Genomic DNA, 13741 nt, shown 5'->3' with positions numbered 1-13741 from the left:
AGCTCGTCATATTGTCATTTATATGGGGTAGGACATTGGTAGGTCAAGGAGCTTGTTCTACTGATATACTATGAGTAGGTCATGGGGATTGGATGCTAGTGATTAGTGGTGCCTGTGTGGGCCACGTGTTGCGGAAGCTGGAGTGGTGCCTGTGTGAGCCACGTTATATCCTGTGTGGATAATGACGTCTGTTTGGGCCATGTTATGTATCATGTGTGGATGGTGGTTCCTGTGTGGGTCATGTTATGTACCATGTGTGGGTAGTGATGCCTGTGTGGACCATGTGCAGATAAGAAGTGCGTAGGTGCCTGTGTGGGCCACGTACTGATATGTACGCAGTTGCTCTATGTGGGCCACGTACTAAGGACATTGGAAGACGAAGTATTAGTTGCATGATTCCTATGTGGATGTGTTGTGCATGTGAATTTAATTAAAACATAATAATAATGGTAGAGCATATTGTGAATGCATGTGTGTGCATGCGGCGAGGTAAACATACCGCTGGGGGCTTACTGAGAAAGACAAGTACTCTGCTAGGTAGTTTCTTGGTATCAGTACAAAGGGATGCTACTTGTATGGGCGGGTAGACATCCTGACTCCCGAAAACCTTCGCCTTTAAAATAATAAAGATGTGTATACAGGCGGCGAGATAATTCTTCACCTGAGGGCTTACTGAGTAAGGTGAGTGCTCTAGTAGGTAGTTTTTAGTACCAGAGCAGAGGAAAGCTACTTGTATGGGCGGGTAATCTTCCCTATCCTCGGGGACATTCGCCTGCATAAAAATTATGTACTTGTACATATTGGATGTGTGTATGATATCAGATGTCAGTGATGTTATTAATGATACGTTTTCTCAGTTGTTATTGATATTATATGAGAAACAGTTTATTTTGATATATAAATATTAAAACTCATTTGTCACACACTGTTATAGTTTATTCCACCCTTACTGAGAAATGTCTCACCCTAGCGGATTAACAACTTTTCAAGTTCTTCTGGAGATCGGGTTTGAAGGCCTAGGCTGAGATTGTTTTTGGTGGTTTCTTTTTGGGGTATTGTGAGATACTGGTATATATACAGATATACTTGTACTGGGCTATGTTTTAAATGCTGGTTGTGGATACGGATATCTGGATGTTGTAGTGTTCTTTTTTGGGTTGTTATATAGAACTCTGGTATTTATTTGAGGTTATTTATATATATTCTACTGGGTGCATGTTAATTATAGTATCAGATACAGGTGATTGGAACACGTGGCACCTGGGCCCCACTTGGCGGGTTCGGGGCGTCACATTGTGGTATCAAAGCATTAGGTTATAGGTTCTGCAGACTTTAGGATTGATTAATACCAGAGTATAGGTACAAATAAGGATAAGGATAGGAATGGGTTGATTAGGATGTTGATAGGAGATTTTGAGTTTTGTTTTGTAGCTTAGAGGCAAAAATCCCTTGATGGACTTCTGTGAGTTCTTGAATGCAACCAGTTTCAGAAAACCACGGTAAATCCGTTGACAGTAATATTTCTGAGCAGAGAGACTGGAACTCAGAATTAGAACTTGAGGGTTAGGTTGATTTGAGGATAAGCTGGTTGTTTGATGTTTTAATTGAGGATTTAAATGTTAAACCGATTCGTTGTTCTATAACTGTACCTAATGTGATATGAAGGTTCTAAATTCTCTTTCATCCTGTCTACAGGATGGATTCCAGGGGAAAGGACGTTGATGCTAGAGAGGAGAATGATGTAGGAGCTACCAGTGTAGAAAAGATCGATACCTCCACTCTACTGTGGGGTTTAGCTCGGCAGGTTCGGGAAGAAATTAGGCGAGACTCAGAAGGACAGAACTACCCACCTGTGAACCAAGGCTGTTCGATTGACCAATTTATTCGCCTGAAACCTTCTACATTTTCGGAAGTTTGACCCACTCGTAGCAAAGAGCTGAGTGCAAGAAATGGAGAAAATGTTGGCAGTGTTATCTTGCACTGAGGCACAAAAGGTTCTCTTCGCTACCTTTAAGCTAACAGGGGAAGCTAAGCGTTGGTGGCAAGCAGTGAAGCTGCTTGAGGAACAGCGGGCAGTACCCACGGATACGACCTGGAGTCGATTTAAGGAGATTTTCTACGATCAGTACTTCCCTGCCACCACCAAGGCTGCGAAGGTAGAGGAATTCTTCCACCTGACTCAGGGGCAATTTACTGTGCAGCAGTACACTGCGAAGTTCATGGAGCTTTCCCGTTTTGCACCTTTTATGGTTCCAGATGAATTCCAGAAGGTGAGGTGGTTTGAGAGGGGAATGAAATCAAGAATTCACAAACAAGTGATAGTCCTAAAGGTACAAAGCTTTTCAGAGTTGGTGGATAGAGCCACCGTGGCAGAATTGAGTTTGCAGAGGAGTGCAGAGATGGGAAAGTAGAGGAAGAGGCCTATGCCTCCCAGTTTTTCTGATGATGCCAAACAAGGCTCGTGGAAGAGGGGCAGATATGTTGGGGGACAGAGATCTGATGGAGGTGATCGAGGACGTCAGAGCGATTTTTCACCTCCCTATTGTACTCGTTGTAAGTTGAGGCATTGGGGAGAATGTCTAACCAAGAACATTAAGTGCTATCGATGCGGCAAATACGGCCACATGGCCCGAGATTGTCGGGGACTTCCGAACAACGAACCCACTCCTGATCAGCATCAGAGGAATGAGCCACTACCTCGTGGTGGTCCAGAGCGTGTGTATACCATAGTTCCGGCTTATAAGGATATTGCTCGTGGTGCAGGAGTAGGTATGATTTTATATTAAAGATTGATTTGATTTTAGATTCATATGCTTACTTAGAATTATGGAGTATATTGAATTTTTGGTATAATGATGATTAAGTAATTTTAGAGTTTCGTAGAAGGATTGATTAGCGAATTTCGAGGACGAAATTCTTTTAAGGAGGTAAGAATGTAGTAACCTAGAAAAAAATAAATAAATAAATAAATTATTATTATTAATTAATTAATTAATTAAGGAAATTAATTAATTAATTAAGGAAATTAATTAAATTAAGAAATCTGAGGGTTATGAGTACATATATGCTTAAATACATATAAGGATAAATTATTATATACATATATATATGTACACATATATATATAAAAGTATATAATAATGTATAAAGTAAAGGAAAAGAAAAAAAAAAAAAAGAATAACTAAGCTTCCTTTGAACAAAACAGAAAGAGGAAAAGAATAAAAAAACCTCTCACGCCGCTAACAAAACAGAAAGGAAGGAAAGGAAAAAAAAAACTCACACCACTCTATCTCTCCTCACGCTCTCCACTCCTCTCTCTACAATTTTGCGGCAGATTCTCACCAAATTGAAAATCTGAAAATACCACTGGACTCCATTCTCCGCCACCAACATTTCTACCGAAGTGGATTTGTCGTAGGAGCAACGTAGGCATATCTCCTGGAGTAAGGCAAATTCTCACTCTTATCTCAATTTTTCTTAAATTTTAAGCCAAATTGACGATCGGACACTACCACGAGAATTTAGGGATGATTCTCTACAAGTCTAGCGGAATGGATTTCTTGTGGGGTCGTTGTAGGCATAGCCCCAAAACTAGGATAAATGTGTTATTTAGAAATTAATTTTTATTTAATTATTGTAAATTAGGAAAGGTTAAAATAATATTTTATTAGGATTGATTTGATTGAATCAGGGTTTGGGTAAGCGCCGCGGGTATAATTTTGGGAACCCTGCAGGCATGGTTCAGGAAATCAGGTAAGGGGGAATAAAATTATATTAGTATTTTATTAAAGTGAACTGATTATTTATGAGCATATGAAATTTATTATTTATCTATATGATTTTTTTAGAACAGCTTGAGTACTGGAAAATGATGATTTTGTTTAAGGTTTATATTTGGGATAATTGCATATGATATTAAATTCGTATGACATGGGAACAATTTTTTATAATAAATTGAATATGAATTACTGTGGTATTTGGGTTTGCATGATGGGGATGTTTGGAATGATTATAACATGATAAATGAATTGTTATATTTGACTCATGTGTGGAAATGTATTGATCTGTTGAATTACTGTGTGGGAATGTATTGATCTGTTGGATACCTGTGCGGTAATGTATTGATGCATCTGTGTGAACTAATTGGTGTGATTATCATAGTAGTTAAAAGCGCGCCCCTAGGCGCAAGGCGCAGTGAGGCGAAGAGGCTTCCGCCTCATACCAGGTGGGGCGAGGCGACCTGCAAGAGGCGGCCCTAGGCAAGACGAGGCGCAGTGGAGCGCAAGGCGCAGTGAGGCGCGCCTTGTGAATTTTTAAGCCATTTAAAGGAGAGAAATAGCCCAAGCCAGACCCGTATCCCTCATTCGACTCAAACGAACAGAGCCCTAGCCCCTTTCGACCCTTTGAAGCCCTTCGTGAGTTCATTTGCGAGCCTTTGAACCAAACGGAAGCCTTCGCGACTTCGTCTTCAAGCATCGAACCAGGATCGTGAGTTCATCTTCGACATTTTGAAGAAGCACTACCTGCGCGACTTTGTTTCGAACCAGCCGGAGCCCCTGCGAGTTCGTCTGCCTGCCTTCGAAGCAGTCGTGAGTTCGTCTGACTGCCTTCGAGCACGACGTGAGTTCGTCACGTCGCCTTCAACATTTCGAACCAACTATGAGCCTGCGAGATCGCCTTTAAGCTTCGAAACTTTGTAAGTCTTCTTCTTCTTCTTCTTCTGCTTGCATCCTGCTGCCTGCTGCTTCTCTTCTTCTTCTTCTACTGCTGCTGCTGCTGCTTGCGTCCTGCTGCCTGCTGCTTCTCTTCTTCTTCTTCTTCTTCTTCCTGCTGCTTGCTTGCTGCGTGCTGCTGACTGCTGTTTTTTAATTTATAATATTTAGTTTAATTAATGTAAGTTTATAAATTATAACCAATACATAATATTTATTCTTTTTACAGAAATTTAGCTACTGTTTTTTAATTTATAATATTTAGTTTAATTAATGTAAGTTTATAAATTATAACTAATACATAATATTTCTTCTTTTTATTGAAATTTAGCTACTGTTTTTTAATTTGTTTGGAAATGCATTATGTAAGTCTTAAATTTTAAATGGTTTATTGTCTGGATTAGGCTATTAGCTACAAATACAAAATGATTTATTGCCTAATTTGCCTAAAATATATGATGCATTGTTTTTTCAGTTAGGATACGGGATACCAAGTCTAAAATCATAAATGGATTCTAGTTCCGGATGTGAGGCCTCGGCAAAGAAAGATCCCGCATGGAAGTATGCACGTTTGGAGGATCAGAAAAATGGAAATAATTTGACTTGCAATTTTTGTGGTAGTCACAAGGGGAGGAATATTTCGGGCAAAACAACACATTGTCGGAGGATTTCGAAATGTGAAAGAATGCTCTAAGTGCCATGCTCATGTACGTGAGGAAATTAAAGAGTATATGTTGAAGAAAGATATGGAAAAGGAGGAAAATGAGTTATTGCCCGACTTTGATGATATAGATCATTACGGTGAAGATGAAGAAGATGACGTTCAAGAAATTGACATTCGTGGCAAGAGAGTGCTTACTAGTGATGGAAGTAAAAGATCATACCAATCCAACTTGAAGAAACCAAAACAGAAGGGGCCTATAGACTTGTTTTTTACTCCTGATCCAAAGAAAGCGGTTTAAGCTAGGAAAGAAGGGAAGATGAAGCAAACATCAATAAATGAGACGTGCAAGAAAGAACTAAGAAAAAAGGCAATGGGAGATTTTGCTAGGTGGATGTATGATGCTGGAATACCATTTAATGTTGTACGTCTGAGCAGCTTTGCAATGGCACTTAAATCGATTGGACAATATGGTCCTGGAATAAAGCCACTTAGCTATCATAAAGTGAGAGTTCCTTACCTAAAGGAGGAAGTTAGTCGAATGAAAGAGTTGTTGAAGGTCCATAAGGAGGAATGGACAAAATATGGCTGCTCAATTATGTTTGATGGTTGGAGAGATTCGGTTGCTAATAAGGACATAATAAATTTTTTAGTGAACTCTCCAAGGGGATCAGTATTCATCAAGTCTATTGATGCTTCTAATATTGTCAAGAATGCAGATAGAATGTATAGATTACTTGATGAGATGGTAAAGGAAATTGGAGAATCAAATGTGATTCAAGTGGTAACTGACAATGCGTCAAACTATGTTGCAGCAGGTAAGAACTTATTTTTAGAACTACTTTCTATAGTCTATATATTGTTTATTTTAATATTTTAATGGCTTTATTCCTTGATTTTTGAATAGGGAGATTGTTGGAAGCAAAGAGGCCACATTTATATTGGACACCGTGTGCTGTTCATTGCATTGATTTAATTTTGGAGGATATTGGGAAGATGCCTTCAATTCATGCAACTTTGAAAAGGGCAATTTTTTTGAATGGCTATAGCTATAACCGTGTTGGCATTGTCAACTTGATGAGACAGTTCACTGGAGGAAAGGAGTTACTAAGACCTGCAGTTACAAGATTTGCAACTGACTTCATCACCCTCCATTCAATCCATCTTCAAAAGAACAACTTGAGGAAGATGTTTACTTCTGAAGATTGGAATACTACTAAATGGGCAAAGGAAGCGGCTGGCAAAAGAGCAGCTACTATTGTTTTGATGCCTACTTTTTGGAGAACCATCATCTATGCTCTTAAGTTAACAGGTCCACTTGTTCGTGTATTCCGTTTGGTTGATGGGGAAAAGAAGCCTGCAATGGGATACATTTATGAAGCAATGGATAGGGCTAAAGAAGCCATAGCTAAGGCTTTTGGTGAGAGAGAGGATAAATTCAAGGAGGCATTTGAAATTATTGATACGAGGTGGGGATGCCAACTCCATCAACCGTTGCATGCAGCTGCACACTACTTGAATCCAGAATTTTTCTATCAAACCCCAACAGTTTGCAAGATGAAGAAATTATGACGGGTTTGTACAAATGTATTGCAAGGTTACTGCCAACTATTGAAATGCAAGATAAAGTTTCAAGTGAGTTGGAAAAATACAATGCCGCTAGTGGCGTCTTTGGAATTAGTTTGGCAGTGAGACAAAGGAAGACAAAAGCACTAGGTAAAGTGGCATTTGTACTACCTTTTTCTTTTTGAAAATTATTTTTGCTATTTACCTAGTAGGTATTCATTTAAAATTTATTTCATAACAGCACAATGGTGGATGGCATATGGATCAACAACTCCAAACTTGCAAAAGTTTGCTATGAAAATTCTTAGCCTCACGTGTAGTGCTACCGGCTGCGAAAGAAATTGGAGCATATTCCAACATGTAAGTCTTTAATATATCATGGATTAATTATTACAGAACAAGAACTACCAATCTACTACTTTTTAGAATCATTATTAACCATATTACTTTAAACTTTTTGCAGCTTCATAGCAAAAGGAGAAATAGGCTATCCCAGCAACGCTCGAATGATTTGGTATTTGTGAAATATAATCGAACTTTGAGGCGTCAATACGACAAACGTGACACCATTGATCCCATCCTCCTAAAGGACATTGATGATAGTAATGAGTGGTTGATTGGTAGGATGGATGGTGATTCTAATGAAGATGATGAACTTGTGTTTGAAGATGATAATTTGACTTGGGATTTTGTTGCTAGAGCTACTGGACTAAATAACCCCCCGCATCACACTAGATCAAGAATAAGTACTAATATGCCATCATCGTCTAGAGGAAGAGGAAGAGGAAGGGCTTCATCTAGTAGTGCAACCAATGCTAGGGGTCGGACCACAATGTTGGAACTTGTAGATGAGGATGAAATCCAAGTGGATAGTGCAGAGGAGACGGAAGAGGAAAAAGATGTTGGAGAAAACAGTTCTGATGATGAAGAGGAAGATGATGATATCTTCGCAGACTTAGTTGATGATGAGTGATGAGTGACGATTAAGGAGGATTTTTAGATTTTATATTTTGAAATCTTTTATGGTACTCTTTTCTTTTGATGTTGAACTATGTTGAATTGTTGATGCTTTTGGGCTTCGTCTTGGCAAATTTATTAAATTTCTAATTTTGTTATTAAATGTTTTGGCATTTTAAATTCTAATATCACTAGATATTCATATGTTCATATATAAATTACCCCAAATAGATATTTTACACCATTTTAATAATTGTGCGCCTCACCTTCGTGAGGCGCGCGCCTTCGCCTCGCGCCTCGGCTTCAAAGACCCTTTGCGCCTTGGCTCGCCTCGCGCCTTTGACTACTATGGTGATTATTCGTATGCATCTCAATATAACGTTGGCATGAGGAAGTTGTTATATTGCCTAGATATAAATCATGATATGACGTTGGCAGGTCGAGGAGCTCGTCATATTGTCATTTATATGGGGTAGGACATTGGTAGGTCAAGGAGCTTGTTCTACTGATATACTACGAGTAGGTCAAGGGGATTGGATGCTGGTGAATAGTGGTGCATGTGTAGGCCACGTGTCGCAGAAGCTGGAGTGGTGCCTGTGTGGGCCACATTATATCTTGTGTGAATAATGGCGCATGTGTGGGTCATGTTATGTATCATGTGTGGATGAGGGCGCCTGTGTGGGCCATGTTATGTACCTTGTGTGGGTAGTGGTGCCAGTGTGGGCCATGTGTAGATAAGAAGTGCGTAGGTGCTTGTGTCGGCCACGTACTAATGTACGTTGTTGCTCTATGTGGGCCACGTACTGAGGACATTGGAAGACGAAGTATAAGTTGCATGATTCCTGTGTGAATGTGTTGTGCATGTGAATTTAATTAAAACATAATAATAATGGTATAGCATATTGTGAATGCATGTGTGTGCATGCAGCGAAGTAAACATACCGTTGGGGGCTTGCTGAGAAAGGCAAGTGCTCTGCTAGGTAGTTGCTTGATATTAGTGCAAAGGGATGCTACTTGTATGGGCGGATAGACATCTCAATTCCCGAAAACCTTCACCTTTAAAGTAATAAAGATGTGTATACTAGCGGCAAGGTAATTCTTCACCCAAGGGCTTACTGAGTAAGATGAGTACTCTGATAGGTAGTTTTTAGTACCAGAGCAGAGGAAAGCTACTTGTATGGGCGGGTAATCTTCCCTATCCTCGGCGACTTTCGCCTACATAAAAATTATATACTTGTGCGTATTGGATGTGTATATGATATCAAATGTCAGTGATGTTATTAATGATACGTTTTCTCAGTTGTTATTGATATTATATGAGAAGCAGTTTATTTTGATATATAAATATTAAAACTCATTTGTCACACACTATTATAATTTATTCCACCCTTACTGAGAAGTGTCTCACCTAGTGGATTAACAACTTTTCAGGTTCTTCTGGAGATCGGGTTTGAAGCCCTAGGCCGAGATTGTTTTTGGTGGTTTCTTTTTGGGGTATTGTGAGATACTGGTATTTATACAGATATATTTGTACTGAGTTATGTTTTAAATGCTGGTTGTGGATACGAATATCTAGATGTTGTAGTGTTCGTTTTTGGGTTGTTATATAAAACTCTGGTATTTATTTGAGGTTATTTATTTATATTCCGCTACGTGCATGTTAATTATGGTATCAGATACAGATGATTGAAACACGTGGCACCCGGGCCCCACTTAGCAGGTTCAAGGCGTCTAAAGTAAAAAAATAAGGACCCAAAGTAGAACCTTGATGTACATCTATTGTGATTGGAAATTCTCTAGAATCTCCTCCTACAGTCTTCACGCTAGTCACTACTCAATTATATACATATCCTTAATGACCTCTATATCTTCTGCAAACTCCCTTCTTTTCTAACATCCACCAACGCACTTGCCTAGGTACTCTCTCATAAGCTTTCTCTAGGTAAATAAAAACTATATGCAAGTCTTTCTTTTAACTTTTCCAATTTCTTAAAAGAAAAATAGCTTCTATTGTTGATCACCCATGCATAAAACCAAATTGATTTTCAAAAATGTATCTAATCTTATTCTATGTTCAATTAGCCTTTTCCATAATTTCATCATATGACTCATAATCTTAATTCCACGATAGTTATTACAGTTTTTAATATCGCCTTTGTTTTTAAGCAAAGGCACTAACGTACTTTTCCTCCATTCTTTTGGAATTTTCTTGGTTTTTATAATATTATTAAATAGATTAGTCAACCAAATAATTCATTTATCCCCTAAATATTTCCAAACTACAATTGGTATTTTATGTGGTACTATAGATTTCCACTTTTCATCTTTTTAAAACATCATCTTAACTTCAAGGACTCTAATTTTGTGAATCTAAGACATTATCATTTTCGTTCTTTATACATTTTACCAATGTTTTAAAAGGCGAAGGCATAAGGAGAGGCGTTTTACCCTCCTTGAGGTGAGGCGTAAGCCTCAAGGCGTTGAGGCGTAAGCATTTTGGGGCTATATTTTTTAAAATAATTAATAAATAAAATCAATTTATATATAGTAAAAAAATAAGAAAAAATTTAGAATAATGGAGAAAAAAATAAAAACATACTTTTTAAATATCATATAAGCCAATTTTAGATAACAAACACAAATAATTCATGTTCAAAAATAAGCATTTGCCATATTACCAAAAGAAGAGAAAAAGCCAAATTAATGCATCATCCACTAATTTCTAAGAATATAAAACTAAATGAAAAAAGTTCAGAGGTAGATCAAATTGGAAGGGATCCACGACTCGTTGAAGAGAGACGAGAAGCTTGGAGGAAACTTTAGAGAGGGAGAAGGAGCTAGAGGAAAGCTACGGAAGCTTCGTCAAGTCGTCGAAGAAGGAGAAGGAGCTGGAGGAAAGCTATGGAAGCTTCGTTGGCTCGTTGAAGAGGGAGAAGGAGCTGGAGGAATTGTGGGAGAGCTACAGAAGTTTCTTCAAGAGGGAGGAAAGAAGCCTCGTCAAGGGGTTTTGACACTCTAGAAATGCGTACGCCTTCCCAGCTGAGGCGTGAAATGCGCATTTTTCTTACTAAGGCATACGTCTTTTCCCCTGAGGCATACGCATTTTAGGCTTTACGCCTTTCCTGTTACGCCTTAGGGCTTTTATGCTGAAAATGCCTCAAGGCGCGCCTCAAGAACACCTTTTAAAACACTGCATTTTACATCACTAAAATCTTTGCATTTTCTTTCTCTAACTCTAGCAAGTTTATAAATGTCTTTACTAATATTCTTTTTTGCATTTTTTCTCACCTCTTTATATTTTTCAAGATTTTCTTTATTTCAACAATTTGCAATATTTTATACCAATTTGTTTTTGTCTTAATGCCTTTTGGACCTTGATCCCACCACCAACTTTCTTTACCACCCAAGTATCTTCCTTTGGACTCACCTAACACTTCTTTTGCTACCCTTAAGATAGAATTTGTCATTTTATTCCACACAGTATTTGCATCAACCTTATCCCCTACTGTTCAATCACACTCTTTGCTCTTTTTATCTTTGAATTTTACTATATTATCTCCCTTCAAGCTCTACCATCTAGTACTCTTGTGTTGATTTATGCTACTCATTCTCTTTCATTTTTTTATACGTATACCTAATACTAAGACTATGTTGTGTAGCCAAACTTTCACTTAGAATAACTTTACAATCCTTACAAGATAGACAATCCCTATTCTTAGTTAAGAAGAAATTTATTTGGCTTTTATTGTACCCACTCTTGAAAGTTATTAAATGTTCTTCTCTTTTTATAAAGAAAGTATTCAATATAACCAAATCGTAAGACATGGCAAAATTTAAGATTGTATCACCAGCCTCATTTTTATCTCCATATCCATGGCCTCCATGTATCCTCTCATATCCTATATTATCCTTGCCAATGTGACCATTCAAATCAGCTCCTATGAATGTATTTTCAGACATTGGTATCTCTTATAAAATAGTATCCATAGCTTCCCAAAATTGTCTCTTCAGATTTTCTTCTAAGCCTATTTGGGGAGCATACGCACTAATGACGTTCACTATCTCCAGGCCTTAAAGTATCCTGATTTTAATGATCTTATCCCCTATTCTTTTAACTTCTTCTATATTATCTTTTAGGTCTCTATCTACGATAATACCCACCTCGTTTTTATGTTCCTCTTTACCAATGTATGAAAGTTTAAATCCTGATTTTTCAATTTCTCTAGCTTTCTTTCCTACTCATTTCGTCTCTTTAAGGCAAATTAAGTTAATTTTCCTTCTAAGCTTTATTTGCACTATTTCCATACCTTTTCCTGTAAGAGTCCCTATATTCCAAGTTGCTAATCTTATCTTAGTTTCTTATACTAACTTATTAACACTCTCCCTTTTATACTGACCCGGTCTATTCCTTTGAGATAGTTGAATTTGGTTTATTCATGATAATACGATCTGGCAAATTTTTACGTTGGCTGTCAGCTACCTTACACAACCCTGCTCCTTTATCTGGGCTAGGGACTGATTGTGTATACAAAGAATTTGTATTACACAAGTGTAGCACACATTCGCGTTTTTTTTTTTTTTTCCAGCAAAGTTATTTCAAATAGACAATTTTCCAACTCACACCTTATAACTAGTAGAAACCACACACACAATACAATGCATTAAAAAATTTTAAAGCATACAATTTTGGGTGTGGATCCAATTGAAAAAATTGTCAATAAAAGTAATAAGAAAAGAAATAACAAGAAAGGAGAAGATCTCACCAGTGGCTAAAACTAAAAAAGTAAAGACAACTGCCTGAAAAAATACCCTTTGACGCAAGAAAATTGATGCAGTGGCTGAAATTAAAAAGCAATGACAACTTACTGAAAATACTACAGTAAATACCCCTTGGTGTTGGAAAATTTGATCTGATGGCTAAAACAGCAAGGTTGCATTCTAGGCAAAGTTGGGTGCCTAATAGAAAGGGCAATAACAGCTAACTGAAAATACCGTAGTAAGTATCCTTTGATGTTAAAAATTTATCACTGATTAATGAAAATCAATTGAAGAAAATAGAAAGAAACAAGGGATTGCAAGAATTCTTCAATTCAAATTCAAGATTTGTGATGGAGTTGATTAGTCAACAATGTTGATGTAACCTCTCATGCAACTCACGCCACCTTGTGTTGTCATGGTTAGAGCTGCCGTAAATGAAAGATTAATGGACTGCTTAATTGATGACTGACCTGGGAATTCTTGATGTTCATTTTATCCCAAATGTCACTGAAAAAAGATCTGCGAAGAGCGTGATCTAGAATGAGGAGCCTGCTGGTACTGAAGGTTCTTTTTCCAGCATGATCTTGAGTGAAAATACACAATCTTGTGGATTTTCAGAAGCTCAAGAAATCAAACTTGCAAAGAAGATGAACAGAGGAAATGGCTACAGTCAGAGGAAATTGAGACATGGGCTCAAAACGATTAAGAAATTGTAATCATAGACAATGCCTGAGCAATTTTAGGAGGATTTAATCGAACAAATATATAGATCCTTGGCCAACAATCTCTGCAACTAAAAACCAAAGAAAGCACTCAAGCTCCAAGAATGCAACCGGATCCTTACATGGATGCCCGGATATGGACACTAGGGCCGGAGAAATGTCAGGAGAGAGTGAGGTCTTCGGAAGATCTGGAGAGGCATAACCAGATTCCAAAGATTCAATTTCTTGGCTAGGAATGATCCCTGCAATTTTCTTGTCTCTTATATATATCTGAAGGTGGAGGAAAGAAGACTCCAAAGATTCAGTTTCTTGGCTAAGAACAATCCCTGCAAGAATCAAGTCTGGCTCAAAATTCTCTCTGATTT

At 37.9% G+C, this 13741-nt stretch overlaps 1 protein-coding gene across 1 annotated transcript in view; it reads right to left on the bottom strand.

Moving 5' to 3' along the window:
• The window catches only part of LOC131150783 (DNA polymerase delta catalytic subunit), a 136719-nt gene that overhangs the window by 47927 nt on the left and 75051 nt on the right, over nucleotides 1–13741 (bottom strand). The window lies entirely within an intron of this gene.

The sequence above is a fragment of the Malania oleifera genome, chromosome 1 (genome assembly GCF_029873635.1).
Source record: "Malania oleifera isolate guangnan ecotype guangnan chromosome 1, ASM2987363v1, whole genome shotgun sequence".
NCBI classification, from domain to species: Eukaryota; Viridiplantae; Streptophyta; class Magnoliopsida; order Santalales; family Ximeniaceae; genus Malania; species Malania oleifera.
Note: the sequence above shows the minus strand (reverse complement) of the source record. Positions and strands in the feature narration are given on the sequence as shown.